At 30.1% G+C, this 16,512-nt stretch overlaps 1 long non-coding RNA gene across 1 annotated transcript; it reads right to left on the bottom strand.

Moving 5' to 3' along the window:
• Positions 1-1,978: 1,978 nt before the first annotated feature.
• On the bottom strand, positions 1,979-11,227 carry LOC149143480 (uncharacterized). Its single transcript, XR_016265007.1, has 3 exons — positions 11,022-11,227; positions 2,260-2,399; positions 1,979-2,135 (listed from the first exon to the last, which is right to left on the bottom strand). It is a non-coding gene; the product is annotated as an uncharacterized LOC149143480 (long non-coding RNA).
• Positions 11,228-16,512: the final 5,285 nt, after the last annotated feature.

Here is a 16,512-nt window from a genome sequence, read left to right on the forward strand (position 1 = left end):
CGATCTTCTGCATCAATGCTTTGTATTCGGTCAGTTGTAATTTTTTTAATTAAAATCCTTTACTTTAGCCTGACGTCTGTATGGTTCCTTTGCTATTCTCACTGGCTCTTCAAATGATTCTGAATCCGGGTATGGGAAGAAAACTATGTTTCCACCACATCAGATTCCATCACTTTTGTATTTTGTTGTTTTAAAATCCGATTTCCAGAATATCCAACTGGTTATGCGAGAAAATTCTGTAAATCCCTCAGCTAAACTTGTGTGTAAAGGAAAAAGAAAAGCACGAAAACATCAAGGTATTTTACCACATAATTCCGATTCTGAAGTGTGCTTCACCACAACAGTTACTATTCTGCGTAGACTAAAGTAGTTTGGCCCGTACATTTCCATCAAGATGTAGATCCTAAATATATACAGAAATCATTGAATATTTCCGCAGAGACATCGGTATGGATTATATTTCATATCATAAAGTGCATCAGCATTTACATTAAAGTAGGTTGTATATTTCACACATGTACATTAGCTTATGTTGGAAATGATGTTATTTAACGGGTTTGCTATGATAACTCCATGGATGGAGGCACTTTGAATTCCGATAATGACTCAGAGAAAAAAATTGGGATGCAGCAGTTGAAAATTATACAAAATGCATTGACGCCACTCACCTTCAGCTCAAGGAGAGTGTGTTGAATGACCATCAGAATATCAGTACCAGTCTTTTGCACGCGGCTTCCACAGAGGTGATTTATCATTAATTTCTGGCACCACTGCAGCAGCACGTTAGCATTCTTCAATTTGATTAGGGAAATTTATTTTTTTGTTACTGATTACTTGTAATCATTTTTATAATGAAAACAATTTTGAAGAAGCATAACCAAATTCTTTGATAACACTTGAGGAAATTAAAAGAAGAAAGATCAAGAAATCAAATACCTGTTGAAACTGCTTCACAGGGGTGAAGCTCTGAAGCATCTGGGCACCTGCATCTATCAGGTGGGATCCCACGGTGTGTGGCTTCCGTGGCACATCTTCTGGGGTTGAAGCTATCTAACCAGAAGGTGGTCTCTAGCTGGATGTCATGTTGATGGCTTCGGTGTAGATCAAAAGAACTCACCAGAGTTAGGAACGAGTACACAGAGGTGAAAGGCTCCTCACAGGGTTTTCTGCGTGTGATATAAGCTTTGACAGGGTTCCATACACTGTGTAAGCTTGGGTGGTAAACACGGGCTCTGACATGTGGTCAACATGCAAATATCTCTATGAACAAATGTCTAAATTAGGTGCTTGCTTAACGTGGAACACGCCCCAGAAAGAACTTAGGACAAGATGATATTGCAAACTTTGCCTCCACAGCCTACCATAGCGTACTTTGGATAAGATGAGATTGCTTCAATATTTTTGCATCAAGCAACGTGAAGGCTGTAATAAGACCTCAATTGTTTTCGGAACCAAAAAATTTAGGTAAAATTTTGTTGAATGAAATTGGGAGCATCAAACTTAGGTTAAAATGCGAAAACACCGAAAAAAAACCAGTCAAAGTATCAAGTAATGATAGGTCAACGATCGATCGCTATTAGTCCCAGGCAAAGACTAATAACCGTATCAACTTGTTATGGTTCTCCAAATTAATCATACTTTCTGCTTTCAACGATGCTTGTATCCTGCCAAGTTTGTAACATCAATTAAAAGAGAACATAATCAAGTAAATTAGTATTTTATTCCCAATATAAATCGTACTTTCTGCTTTCAACGTTGCTGGTATCCTAGCCTGCAAAGTTTGCAACCTCAATTAAAAGAGAACATAATCAAGTAAATTAGTATTTTATTCCCAATATAAACTTTAATTTAAAAGTGTTGAAATCATAATATATTATTAGATGGGATTTTAGTGGCGTTGTGAAAGGAGCTTACATAACCAGAATGCCAACATTTGATCTCAAATCATATCCACGCCCCCTACTCGAGAAAGAGCTCCAACCTTCAGATGGAGAAGAGATCTGGCTATAAGGAGCCTCTTGCTTATGTCCATCATGGAGTTACCTTGGATGTTGTTACAGTGAGGGACAGTGCTTACGCCGGTGCTGGAGAGGCTCAAAATGAAGCAAAGAAGCATCTATTACCTATTCAACACCCTGCAGCAGAAATTCAGCGCTCAAGTTTTCAATTTAAAATCCCAAGCGGGAAAGCATTTGAATTTTGAAATCCTTTGATGCGGAGGTAACATTGAATGAATTTAATTTATGTCTTATCCCCCACCTGTATTCGCTCATGGGAGTCAGCTGTCAGAAGTGCGGGAAATCAGCGGAGTTGTGGAGTGTCGGAATATTGACGGTATTAACGGAATTGGTAACGGAGACGGATGGGACCTGCTGGCCACGTCAACCAGCTTGAACAATCTGCAATCGAGATAAGCTCGGCGGTAATTTTTGACCCGATAGACATCGATCTATATTGAAAAACTTACATATAACGTACCGGTTTTCATACATTTTTCATCTGTTTTTGACCTAATAGGCGTACATGTATATTGAAAAACCTATATAACGTACACGTTTTAAAAAAAAATCATGTGCTTTTGACCTAACAAACGTACATATATTATTCAAATATTTCTCAATCTACATATATGAAACTTCTCGACTAAAGGCTGTCAAATCCTAAGTGGGGATTTCCAAAAAGAGTGTATTGACAGCTTCAATATAAAGCATCGGCTTGCATTCAAATATTTAAAGCCAAATTTAAACAAACAAAGAAATCCAGATAACATGCCTTTTTTTCCATTCTAAGCTGAAAATACAGATTTTCATCTTATATATATATATATATATATATATTTATTTCTTAGGGTTATATTAATTTATATATTTATTGAATATTTTTTAGGGTTATATTATTTTTTTTGTTGTACACAAGATTTTTATATATTATATTTTCTTAAATTAAGTCGTGTTTATCTCCCTGGCATATTTTGAAATATTTCAAGGATTTGATAAATTATAAATATTTAATTATTTTACTTTTATTTAGTATATATTTGAATTATTTAGAAATTAATTATAAATTTTCAAATGGAAGAGAAAGCCAATTCATTCTATAGAGCTAACAAAAAAATGTGGAAAAAAACCAAGTGGGGTAACACCATTAGTTATTCTTTGATAAAAGAAGTCAATCCAAAAGGAATTCTCTAAAATTACAATATATTTAGCATTGCATCTCATTACATTGATTCACCTTCTTTATATAATTCTATTTAACATCCTAGGAACTTTTTAATGGATGAACTTTTTAATAGGTGGAAACTTTTTAATGGATGAACCTTTTAATAGGTGGAATCTTGTAGCAATCATTCTTATAATTATTTTGTTCACACTACATAGCCACTTATGTATTATTATCATCCCTAGCTATCCTATGTTATTCCCTCTAATTACGCTACAACATGTGTATTGATGATCATCAACATTGATTCATAATGATGGATTATAATTAACAAACTCTAAAAAGATTTATTATGATAATTAATCTTATACTAAAATGCAATCGACCATCAAAATGATGATATTGATTATAGTTCTATTAATAGCTATCTTGTACATTTTGATATTGATTATAGTTCTATTAATAGCTATCTTGTAAATGTACTTACAAAATATTTATCATAAAGGAGAGAAAAATAATAACATGCAAAATAGTTTAATTTATATGTTTATTATTATTTTTAAGATGTGAAATGTAAATTTTATTTCTTTATTTGTTTTTGTTTATGATTTAAAATGAATTTTTACTTTTCAACTTAATATTTTAGAAAGTTAATGGAGTTAAAAAAGTCAATGGAATCTTAAAGAGTGAAATGTTATCTTATAGATTTGTATATCTTAAAATGTGTGATTGAGATTATTTTCAATTTTATTTTTTTCATTTTTTCCTTTTTTACTCTTACCTTAGCCTTACATGTTAAATTGAAATACTTTTCAAATGTTTTTTTTTTTTTTTTTTTTTTTTTTTTCTATATTTGTTCTTATAGTAAGTTTCTAACCCTGGTATTAGCCGTGGAAAGGTGATTGCATGGGATAGTGTGTATCAAACTATTCTTTCTAACTAAAACTGTCCTTACCTTTGTCATGAGCAGATGGATATTTTTCAAATATTCTTCACTGAATATGCCCTTGATATGTTTCTTAAATGTTCTAAAAGTTGCATGGAATAATCTATATATTAAATAAATAAATAAATTCAATTAAAATTGACATCATTTTTAATAGATAAAATAATGTATCCTTAGTATATTTTTCAAATAATTGTTAAATTTTCTCTTAATACATTTTTCAAAAATTCCTTTCAAGTATTTATTTAAAATAATTTAAAAAATAATTGTATAAAGTAATATGCATTTAAATACTCTTTTCAACTAGAATTGTTCTCTAATGGATACATGCCATATTCTTATATATATATTTAAATGTTCCCTTCTATATTTATTTTTATTTTTGATGCATTTTTAAAATGTTTTGATGAAATAATGAGGATTTAGTATTTTTAAATTAAAATGTTATTTTTTATGAATAGTCAATTGACTTGTTTTTTTAAAATATAGTTATTATGATCATTTATATGATTTTATTAAAATATTTGATTTGAATATAATTATTTTAAGTATTTTATTATTTATATAAACATAACTATTAAATCTAATAATTTTCATAGTAGGTATCTTCCATTAACAACTTCATGATCAAGATAACTCTTCATAGTTAACCTATTCACAACTGGTAAGGTACAATGATGTTAATGAAAATCATGCAAAAGTGGGGTTACTTATAACTTAGTGCTTACAACTTAGTATAGGATTTATGGATGTTTCTCTCTTGTCACATGCTTAATTGCATTTCTAACCTTCATGCATGCAAAATTGCACTTCTATACTTTGATGCAAATCCTTAGTAATGAAGGAGGCTATTGATTTCATAAATTCTTTTTTTCACTAGTGAGTCTTTTTACACCAAGCTAGCTCTTCTTTCCTTTCAATGTCTTTCCTGGTTTGGGTATCCTCCTTTAATTTTGTATTTGCTAGCAATTTCTTTGAGTGGTTCACTTCTCCATATCTCATATGTCTAGTATTTTTTCTCCCATGAGCCCTTAAAATCTTCCCCTACACACTTCTCAAATTGTTCCTCTTCTATTTTTTGACATCCTTTATTTCTTTAGTGTGGAGGGATGTTTCTCCTATCACCTTCTACCCCTTCTATTCTCATCTTTTTAGCATTGCTTCACTTTTTCACGTTCTTCCTCTCATGGTCATCATTTAAGAGTTAATGGTTCTTTTCATGGAATGTCCATGAAGGTAGGAGATATCAACCTGATCAAGAGCACAATTGGGAATTAGGGGCCAACAACAATTTATTGAGATAATATTGCACAATCAATTCTTAGGGAAATGGACAAAACCCAATAGTTTATAGGAGGTAGGAAATTTATACTTGACACAAGTAATCCACAATCCAAGCACTCTTGATAACTTAAGACCATAAAATTATAATGACAAATGAAGACTATAATGGGAAAATTTTTAGTGGAAGTGTGAAGCATGGGAAGAGATCCTTCTCTATATTTATGAAGTGCAATTTTAACTCAATACATTGAACACTAAGCTATCCCTCATAGCAAAGAAATTGTCGTATTTTGTTCTCTCCTAGCAAAGAAATTGTCTTATGTAGAACTCTCAACCTGAGGATATAACAAATAATGAGCCTAATTAGGTAGACTTCCCCACTACTTAAATGCTCTAACCGTCTTAGCATCATACTTTCTATTTTATATAAAACCAATGAATGTGTGTTACAAGTCTAGTTCCTTTAACAATTCAACTATTATTATTTGATTTAATAATACAAAACTTTATCTAATTTATATAAAAATAATATATTTAATAATTTATATTAAATATAATTATTAAAATCCATAAATTAATTACCTAGTGTTTATATGTATTTGTATTATTGTATCCTATATTCATATGTCTTATTAAAAAATGTAACATAACAAAAATTAAAAAAAAAAATTAATTATTATTTTCAAAATAAATTTTACTAATAATCTAATAAATTTATTTAATATTTATTTTAATTAATTATTTCAATATTATAAATAAAAATTAATATTAAAATATTAATTACTTTTAATTATTTTATAAATACTAAAAAAATATAATATATAATTAATATGTATGATATCTCATCTGATTAAGTAATATGTTATAAGTATAGAAATAATTTGTCTGACAATGGTTTAATATATAATATTATCAAAATTATAATAGAATTTTTAAAATAATATAATATATTATTTTAGAACTTATAAAATATATATTATAATTTTAAAATATAATAATTTATTTTATTTATAATATTTATATAATATATTATTTTAAAACTTATCAAATAAATATTACAATTTTAAAATATGATATTTTATTTTAATTATATTTAAATAATTGCAAAATATTATATAATATGAGTGTTATTAGTCATAAATTAAATAGTTGAGAATAAATAATGTGTAAAAGATTATTTATTTATATTTATAAAAAATTAGAATTTGTGCATATTTCTTTATATTTTTAACAATGTCTTTTTTTAAATTCTAATAATTTTATAGACTAATTAATATCTAATTTAATTATAATTTTAAAATTGAATATAAAATATATCTTTAAAATAAAAAAATAAATATTAAAAAGAATATTCCACATAAAAAAATATAAATTTAAAATATAAAAAATGAAATATTTACACCAGCAGCAAGGCTCATTTTAATATAAATAAATAATCGAATCTAAAATTGATTAAAACCCTAAATCAAAAATTCTAAAGTGAAAATTTTCTACCGATTAACTATAATTATTTATAGGAGTTGTCTATAATAGGATTTTTTGGAGATTCTGGTGACGGAATCCGGCGAAAGAAATTGAGGTTAAATCTTGATTTGTTGCAGTTAAAATGGTTTTTTAACTGCATATTTGGATTCAGCACCCTGAAAACCCCTGGGACTCTTTCATTGTGCATAAACTAGCTATCAAACTTGCGATTCCAATAAATTCCTGGATTTCGACCAAAAAAACCGACCTAAAAAACTTTAAAAAAATCACGTTATAGACAACTGCTTATTTATATATATAAATCCTCAATATAAATTGTACTAGAAATAAATGAAAGACTAAACTTTGTACATGCACACAGCAGTACTAGTCTCGTGCCCAAGTTCACAATCGTATAGACATGCATCAGCTCACCTTTAAAGCTATATATAACTTACCAGTCTTTTTCAAAGAGTTCACATTCATTTAAATGTGCGCGATTAAAATAAAATGCAGGCGATCATTTCACGTTTAACGCAGAAAAGAAAAATCTGGTACCTTTTTTTCAAAACTTTCGTATAATTTTGACATGACAGACATAGATCTATATTGAAAACCTATACATTAAGTATCGGTTTTCATACATTTTTCATCTGATTTTGACCTAATAGGCCTACATCTATAATGTAAAACCTATATAACATACCCGTTTTAAAAAATAAATAATCTGATTTTGACCTATCAAACGTAGACATATATTCAAATACATGTCAAATATAGGGATCTCCTCGACGAAAGGCGGTCAAATCCTCAGTCGGGATTCTTCAAAAATAATCCCTGAAATGCTTCAATATACAGCTTCGGCTTCGGCTTGCATTCAAATATTAAAAGCCAAAGTTGAAAAGAAAAAGACCATTATTTCCATTCATACTAAGCTGGAAGTAGAAATTTTCATTTGATTTTAACCTAATTGAGATATATTTATATTAAATTCTAAGCTGGAATTAGAAATTTTCATTTGATTTTAACCTAATTTACATATAAGGTATAGAAAATTTTGCCATTCTTATTTATTAGGTTAGAGATACTATTTTTATCTCTAGTAAATTTTGAAATATTTTAAAAATATAATAAACAACGGTTAATTTTACAGTTTCACTAAATTTTCAAAATAATATTTTAAAATTAATAAAACCAGAGTATAATAGTCTCATTATTCTTTTTTACAGGTGGGAAAATCTATCATAACTTAGTTGACAAACTAACAGTAAAGACAACCATTTCTGGCTACTAACTGAAAGAACACTGACTCATTACCCTTAATCAAGGAAAACCAAGCCACCAGAAATAACCAACTAGTAATATAACCTTATTCTTAAACATTAGCTATCAATATTTGATTGTAAATTTTGAAATGTGTTAAAACATTTAAACTTTGAAATATTTCAAAAATCTGATAAACAAGTGCTAAGTCAACAATACACCATATCCATTCTTTCCATTCATTCTTATCTCAAATTAGAAATTTTCATTTGATTTTAACCTAATTTAGATATATTTATATTAAATTCTAAGGTGGAACTAGAAATTTTCTATTTGATTTTGACTTAATTTAGATATATTTATATTAAATTCCAAGTTGGAACTAGAAATATTCATTTGATTTTAACCTAATTTACATATATTTATATTAAATACTTCTCATTTACAGAAAATCTTGCCATTTTTATTTTTTAGGTTAGAGATACTATTTTTATCTTTATTGTAAATTTGGAAATATTTCAAAAATATAATAAACAATTTCACTTACTAACTTTTCAAATTAATTTTTTAGAATTAATAAAATCAGAGTACAATAGTCTCATTATTCTTCTTTACATGTAGGAAAACTTATCATAATTTGTCAAACCAACAGTAAAGACAACCATTTTTGGCTGCTAATTGAAAGCAGACTGGACTCATTACCCTTAATCAAGGAAAACCACTCCACCTAAAATAACCAGCTAATGATATAACCTCATTCTTAAACGTAAATTTTGAAATATCTTAAAATCCTTAAATTTTGAAATGTTTCAAAAATCTAATAAAATTTTGAAATTTGAAATATTACAAAACTCTAATAAACAAGTGCTAATTCAACAATTCCGATCTTATCTATCATAATTTCGAAATATTCCAAAATCTATCACATATTTTTTCAAAATTAATCTCTGAATGAAATTAATGCAAGATTGCCTCATCTTCGAGTATTGCATCAAAAGAAAAGGGCACATCCCTAACATTTCCTCTGTACCATCGCATCATGAAAATACAAATCTTTCATCCTTTTTTTCCATCATCTAGAAACATTTTAGTGTACACAGATGCGTTTTCTGGATTTTTATGAAAGGTTGTCTGTTACTGCATCTCCCAACCATTGCCAAATAAACCCAAAAATACACCCCGATACTTACTTTTCTACTTTAGCGTGATTTTTGGATGAATCCAAAATAGAGCTGTCGTGTTGAAGAAATCGTCCATTATAAGTATTAGTCTGTGCGTTTCTAGGGAGCCATCATTTAAAGCACAGTATTCACGAATCCCACGTACCTGCCATCATCCCAGGCTTTCGAACGGAACCTCTAACCTGTTTGACACATATTGGATCCATTGTACACATGCATTTTTTTGTTCTAAAAAAATATTTCATTCTAGTTAAGTTTAGAGGTTTATTTTACAATCCAGTATGATGAGTAACTCTATACTTAAAGGAATTAGGTCTCTCTTAGCTCATGTTAAATCTGTATTTAAGATGGATCTATACTTATATAAATTTTACATAATAATACACACAAAAAATTAATCTCTCTGCTCATATCAGATCTGTATTTAAAATAGATCTATACTGATATAAAATATTACATAATAATACACACAAATCTAAATCTAAATTATAATAAATAAATATAAATACAATGTGGCTTTTAAACCAAAAACGATTACAATAGTATCTTATAACAACTTGCGTTAAAATTTAGGCGACAAAACCAATTTGTTTATCAAATAAAACTATCATCAAAATCTATAATCATGTAAAAAGCTAAACTACACATACTTAGTTATATTATGAGGTGCAGTTCAGCAGTTAATGGGTCGATATATTATTGGTAATAATTAATAATAGTTTAAAAGCTATAGTTTAATATAATATTGACCATAACTTGATATAAAGTATTACATAAACAAATCCCAATCCCACTGAATAAAGCCCAAACGTATTATATATTTGTTAAAAAAATCTGACTAGAAAATTTCCACCACATAGGCCCACATATACATTAGAAGCTTCATCACATTCATTATAAATTACTGAATGATATAAAGATATATAATCTATTGCCATAATTCAGAATAATACACTTACAAAAGGCAATGAACTTTTGAGTTCGAAACAAAGTGTGTTAATCCGATAACAAAATCTGAGATTCTGTTGAATGGCCTCATCCAGTCAGTACTTTGTGAATCTCAAAACAAAATCTGTTATAATAAATGCAGACGTTATATGTATCATGCACATCATACTGTTATATTAAATTTAAAAGCGACATCTATTATGTACTTCACACAATGTATGCGCAATATATGATGAAAGCATATGAAAATCTATGAGAATGTAAGTGCTGTGTATTGATAGTGTTAAAAGTAAACGCAATGCATATGAAAATCAGGAGAAGCGAAGATCCGATATAGTAAAGCGTTATGTATTTATAGTGTAGAAAGTAAATGTAATGCGTGTGGGATATATGAAGCAAGCATATGAAAATCAGCAGAAGATCCGATATCGTAAGCGTTATGTATTTATAGTGCTAAAAGTGAATGTAATGAATGTGGGATATATGAAGCAAGCATATGAAAATCAGGCGAAGATCCGATAGCGTAAGCGTTAGTATTTATAGTGTTAAAAGTCAATGTAATGCATGTGGGATATATGATGCAACATATAAAAATCAGCAGAAGATTTGATTTCGAAAGTTTTAAAGAAATAGGAAGATGAGTTAGGGTTGTTATATTTTTGATATTCTAGATTGTTCAATCTAGTGGACGCCATTAAAATCAATGAATCATAATATATTAAAAAAATAAAAATCAATAAATCAAAAACCCAGATTTAAACATTGAACTATACCTGATTGAAAGCAATGGGTACCACATGGTTGAAGTAGGGCATGCCCAAGAGGGAGAAGCTGAAGCTGCCAACAGGATCTGGTGGATTAAATTTCGAAAACCAGTTTCCAGATCATGCTGGCAGCTTCAGCTGTTCCACCGGACAAAGAACTTCAGAAAATTGAATGGCCCCTTCCTTACACACAGGATGCAATGGGAATACCTAGCTCATCCATCCATGGCAGTCGGTGCTCAGGATTCTACAGCAAGCAACGAATTTATAGAACCACCGAAGTGCAGCAAAATTTGACTTCGTGGGTATTTAGAATCTCAAAGCCTCACGAAACGAAGACGTACACACGTGATGCGAAAAAGAACTGCAGTACGGGTTTTGAATACAGGCTGGTGAAAAAAGGACACCCAGCTGAAGAGACTACGATGTTTTAGCAATAACGACAAGGGTGGGTTTGCTCTTGCAGGGATCTGTAGGGTTAGTATTGGAGACGGGAGGATTCATCCAGAGAATCTAGACTTGTCTATTCTATCAACTACACAATTACAGATATCGATGAGCAAAAGGGGTACAGCCTGGAAAAACCTGCCAAAGCCCCCACCCCAGGCCTGGCTAAGCAGGTTTCCCCTGTTTCCCCTCTCCTCGCATTAAATATTTTGAAATAATTCAGAAGCCCAGGGGTGTACCACTGCACAGAGACTGCAGTGTTACAGCATGATGAAAATTACGGCGACAGGGGGGGGCCAGTGGGGCAGTATAATTACTTGTGCAGGGACGTGTGCAAGGTTGATAGGGAAAGAAGCTTGCCTGCGCTGTTGGCTCACCGAAAGAATCGCTGTAGAGATTTCGAAATTTAAAAGATCGTGGTGTCATGCGTATCTTCCGTAAAGTCACATATTCTATTTTGAGAAGATTCACACCAGATATCTATCGTGGACCCGAGGTCAAGAGATCCAGTCTCGTCGTTGCAATCCCCAAAGTAATCCCCCCTCACGAAACCGCAATTTAGTTGTTTAAGAAACCTATTGTCATAACGTGAGATGACATGTGAGTGGTGACTCGATCATGTAGGCCTTCTTGGGCTAGGCCTATCCTGCCTCTTACACCTGCACTGCAGGCAACATGGCGGCATGGCCTTGAAAACAACAACCGCTGAAAGAGACGCAACGGGTCATTTTTGTCTCAACACTACTTTATTCCTACATATCAAAATATATATATATATATATAGTCATTTTGAATATGAAGTCATCTCTGCAACACGAAAAAAAAGTGGTGTGAAGCATCTCCAAACTTTTCGTCAATTACCAGCATTAAACGCGTCGAAGAGTTTCAATCACAAGATTTCGTTCAATTGCAAATTAAAGTTCTAGCCAGAAGATTTCTGGCGCATATATATTATTCACCAATGAATGTTATTATTAGGATGGTGTTGACTGTGTGAGGTGGATGGATAGTAGAAAGTTTTATTCACTTATTATTATTAAGATGGTGTGAGATTTATGGATAGAAGAAAGTTTTATTGTACTGGTTTATACTTATTAATATAAATGTAGTGTTTTTTAATTAAATTATTTATTTATTTATTAATAATATTATTATTAGGATTGTGAGGGAGATTATGGATTTTTTAAGATAGTTTTAATTCTGATGTAATATGGTTATTCAATTATATTTTTTTAATAGTTAATTCATAATAACTATTTTTTAATGGTTAATTTTGGCATTTGCTATTTAAACATTTTGACTCACTGATTTTTTCACTTTTGTCGTGATGGTGAACCACATTAGATAGTTGGAAAGGTTGACAAAAAACTCATAATGTGATTAATCCGAAAGAATTTATCAAAAATAGTTTTAATTTTTAGAAACTAACTAATATATATTTCATAAATGTAGATTATAATAAATTTAATAATTAGGTCAATTTTTTTTACATAATTATTATTAATTATTTATATTAATAACATTTTTATTGTAAATTGATTATTAAATTAGACAAATTATATAATCATTACTCTTACTTTACAACTTATTTTATATAATTTTCATTAATATAATATGATAGATATTACATTGAGGGAAATATGTAGACATTGCGAGAGAGATAGCTGTATTAAAGTAAAATCTGCTCCAAACTACATTACACTAAGCAATCATAAAATAAAATAAAATAATTTATTATTAATATTAATATTTAAACACAACCCGGATGTAGGTGATCATAATGCAATTAATTGTGATTAGATGGAAGGACGGCGGGAGGCTTGGCCACATGGCCGCCCGCGTCCCCTCCTAGGCTAGATTCAGGCAAATTCATGGCGACTTGCAGGCACCATTAATATGGTGCTCAAGTCGAGAAATTTGTAACGAGCATAAGGATATGGCCTCCACAGACCATAATTCATTCCTCCCTCCCTTGATTAACAGCTCTTGCCCACCTCAGGTTGCGGAGCCAAACTCTCGTACCGTCACTGGTAGACGATGTTGGTTGCTCAGCTGCATGGATGTGGGAAATGGGTATCATTTTTCCCAAACGACCCACTATAAGTTGAATCAAGCTCCGAACCCCTTTGTTTTCCCTCTGAACAGCCATTCCAGTCCCAGTAATTCCTCTGCTTCCCCAAGTGTTAGCTCTGAGATTAACTCAGTCATGGCGCACATTTGGCACCACATGCGTAGCAAAAGAGGGGGCAATCGTGGCGGAAGCATTCATCCTTCCACTACACCCAACCCTGAATTCGCTTCTCCCTCCTCTTCTCCAGCAAGTACTCATTCCCGTGGCACCTTCTCCCGCTGATACCTAGACACGCACAGTGGTAGAGGGCAATCTTAGCTCCAGGGTGACTGCAAAACAAATGCAGCTGTCCATATTGCCAATTTTCCCTTTCCCCCTCACCCTGCTCCTCATACGACTCAATTTCGCTTCCACAGTTCTCTACCCCGGCCGTCATCACCGCCACTGTTACCATAACCTTCACTGAGGAAATTGACCCGCAGGAAGCCCAGCCAGGAAACAGCGGGGAGCAGCAGAGGGCCACTCAGAGGAACAGGAATGCCCGAGATCCAGGGAAGCAGCAGATGGTTGAGAGCTCTGCCACTCCGCATGGCGAGGAGCTAGTTGGCAGCCAGCATGCCACCGATAGCAGAGCAGGAGACAAGAAGGCAACGGGTAACGTCCGGGGTGACACGTCTGGCAAGCATGCAGCAGAGGGCAGCTCTGCTGGCACTCAACCAGTTCGTGGAATTTTGTGCAGCACGTCAGCAGAGGAGGAGGAGTGGTACAAGTATGTGTGTCGAATTGTGGAAGAACCTGCTACAGACGACCTCCAGGGGGTCCATCTTGACTAACGACTGGGTTGCTAGGTGTTGCCTTACCGTTAGCTAGAGGTTTCATATGTTGTTGCCTGAGGTTTTTTTGCTATGTTTTGTTTTGAAAACGTTTCTTCTGGTCTGATTCTAGGTCCATTGTGCGGGTTTTTTGATGTTAAAACTTGTGACCCCTGCATGGATCTTTTCTTCTGGTCTCACGGACTGGTTTCCCCCTCAATGGGGCAGTCACGTTTTGGTTTGTGATATTTTTTGACAAACTATGTTCAACACCACTGAGGCCAGTGCCTCTTGTATTTTTATTTTGTTTTTTATCAATAGAATAGTATTACATAGAAAGGAAAAAACACACACACACACACACACAAAAATAAACACACACACACACACACACAAAAATAAACACACACACACACACACACACACACACACACACACACACATATATATATAATGTAATAAAAAAACATTGTAAAGTAATAATAAAAATAAGAGTTCAATGACATTTGTGAACTTAATATTCATTTTAATTAAATTGAAAAGTAAAAATGGTATAATTATTTTTTAGATAAATCTCAACCCTCTATCAAAATAGGAAAACCAAGTTATTTGGACTAAGGCTTTGGTGAGCACAATCATGAGCTCCAAATAGTATTTAATATTAACAATCATTACTCCCAATCACTTTAGATAAACTCAATTGACTACAATCCTCCCTCTCTCTGAAATGAGCAATTAGGAAAAAATGCACACTAATCACAATTATTGAAAAAAGATTGACATACATAAAATATTCCTCCCAAACCATGTTACTTAAAATAAAAATCTAAAATAATCATTCTTCTCAATCACCCTAAATAAACCCAATTAAAAACAATTTATAGAAATAAACTTGTATTTTTATAAATTATTTTTAATTACAATTTTTAATTTAAATTTAAATTTAACATATCAGTTAAATCCTTATAAAAATGTGTTATATTTAATTAAGAGAACAATAAATTTTATAAAACATATTAAATAAAAAATAATAATAATACAACATTAATAAGGACGTTTAATTCTAAAAACTCAATGATACTTCAAAGAAAATAAATCTTTATATAAAGATATGTGCAGTGATAATAAATTTAAAATAATGATAATAATATTTTAATAAAGATGTTTTATTAAAAAACCTTAATGATACTTCAAATAATATAAATCACCATAAAAGTATGTTCACTAATATGTATTAATGTTTCCATTATTTATCTATATATATTGATTAGTTTATTTTAATTATTTTTATAAAAATTTTAATTAAAAAGTTTTATTTATTTATTTATATTATATCATATATTAAATTTAATTTTTTTAATAAATAATAATAACAATTATATATATATATATATATATATAATAAGAAATATTATTTTAATATATGTATAAATTTTTTATTTAAACATTCTAGTTATTAATTATAATCATTCTATTTTTATAAATTATTTTTAATTACAGTTTTAAATTTAAATTTAAATTTAACATATCGGTTAAATCCTTATAAAATGTGTTATATTTAATTAAACGAACAATAAATTTTATAAAACATATTAAATAAAAAATAATAATAATACAAGGACGTTTAATTCTAACAACTCAATGATACTTCAAAGAAAATAAATCATTATATAAAGGTATGTGCAGTGATAATAAATTAAAAATAATGGTAATAATATTTTAATAAAGATGTTTTATTAAAAAAACCTTAATGATACTTCAAATAATATAAATCGCCATAAAAGTATGTTTACTAATATGTATTAATGTTTCCATTATTTATCTATATATTGATTAGTTTATTTTAATTATTTTATAAAAATTTTAATTAAAAAGTTTTATTTATTTATTTATATTATATCATATATTAAATTTAATTTTTTTTAATAAATAATAATAACAATAATATATATAATTATAATAAGAAATATTATTTTAATATATGTATAATTTTTTTATTTAAACGTTCTAGTTATTAATTATAATCATTCTCCATCCATACTAAAATGATAAAAATATAAAAGAGTATAGATAAATATTATCTTAATTGTATGATGATGTGGAAATTGCATTATTATTTATTAAAATGTATATTATCTTATTGAATTATTTTACTAAATTTTAATTATAA

This window comes from Pinus tabuliformis, chromosome X, assembly GCF_031772625.1.
Source record: "Pinus tabuliformis cultivar Carrire ecotype Pingquan chromosome X, CPIR1, whole genome shotgun sequence".
In the NCBI taxonomy this organism is placed as follows: Eukaryota; Viridiplantae; Streptophyta; class Pinopsida; order Pinales; family Pinaceae; genus Pinus; species Pinus tabuliformis.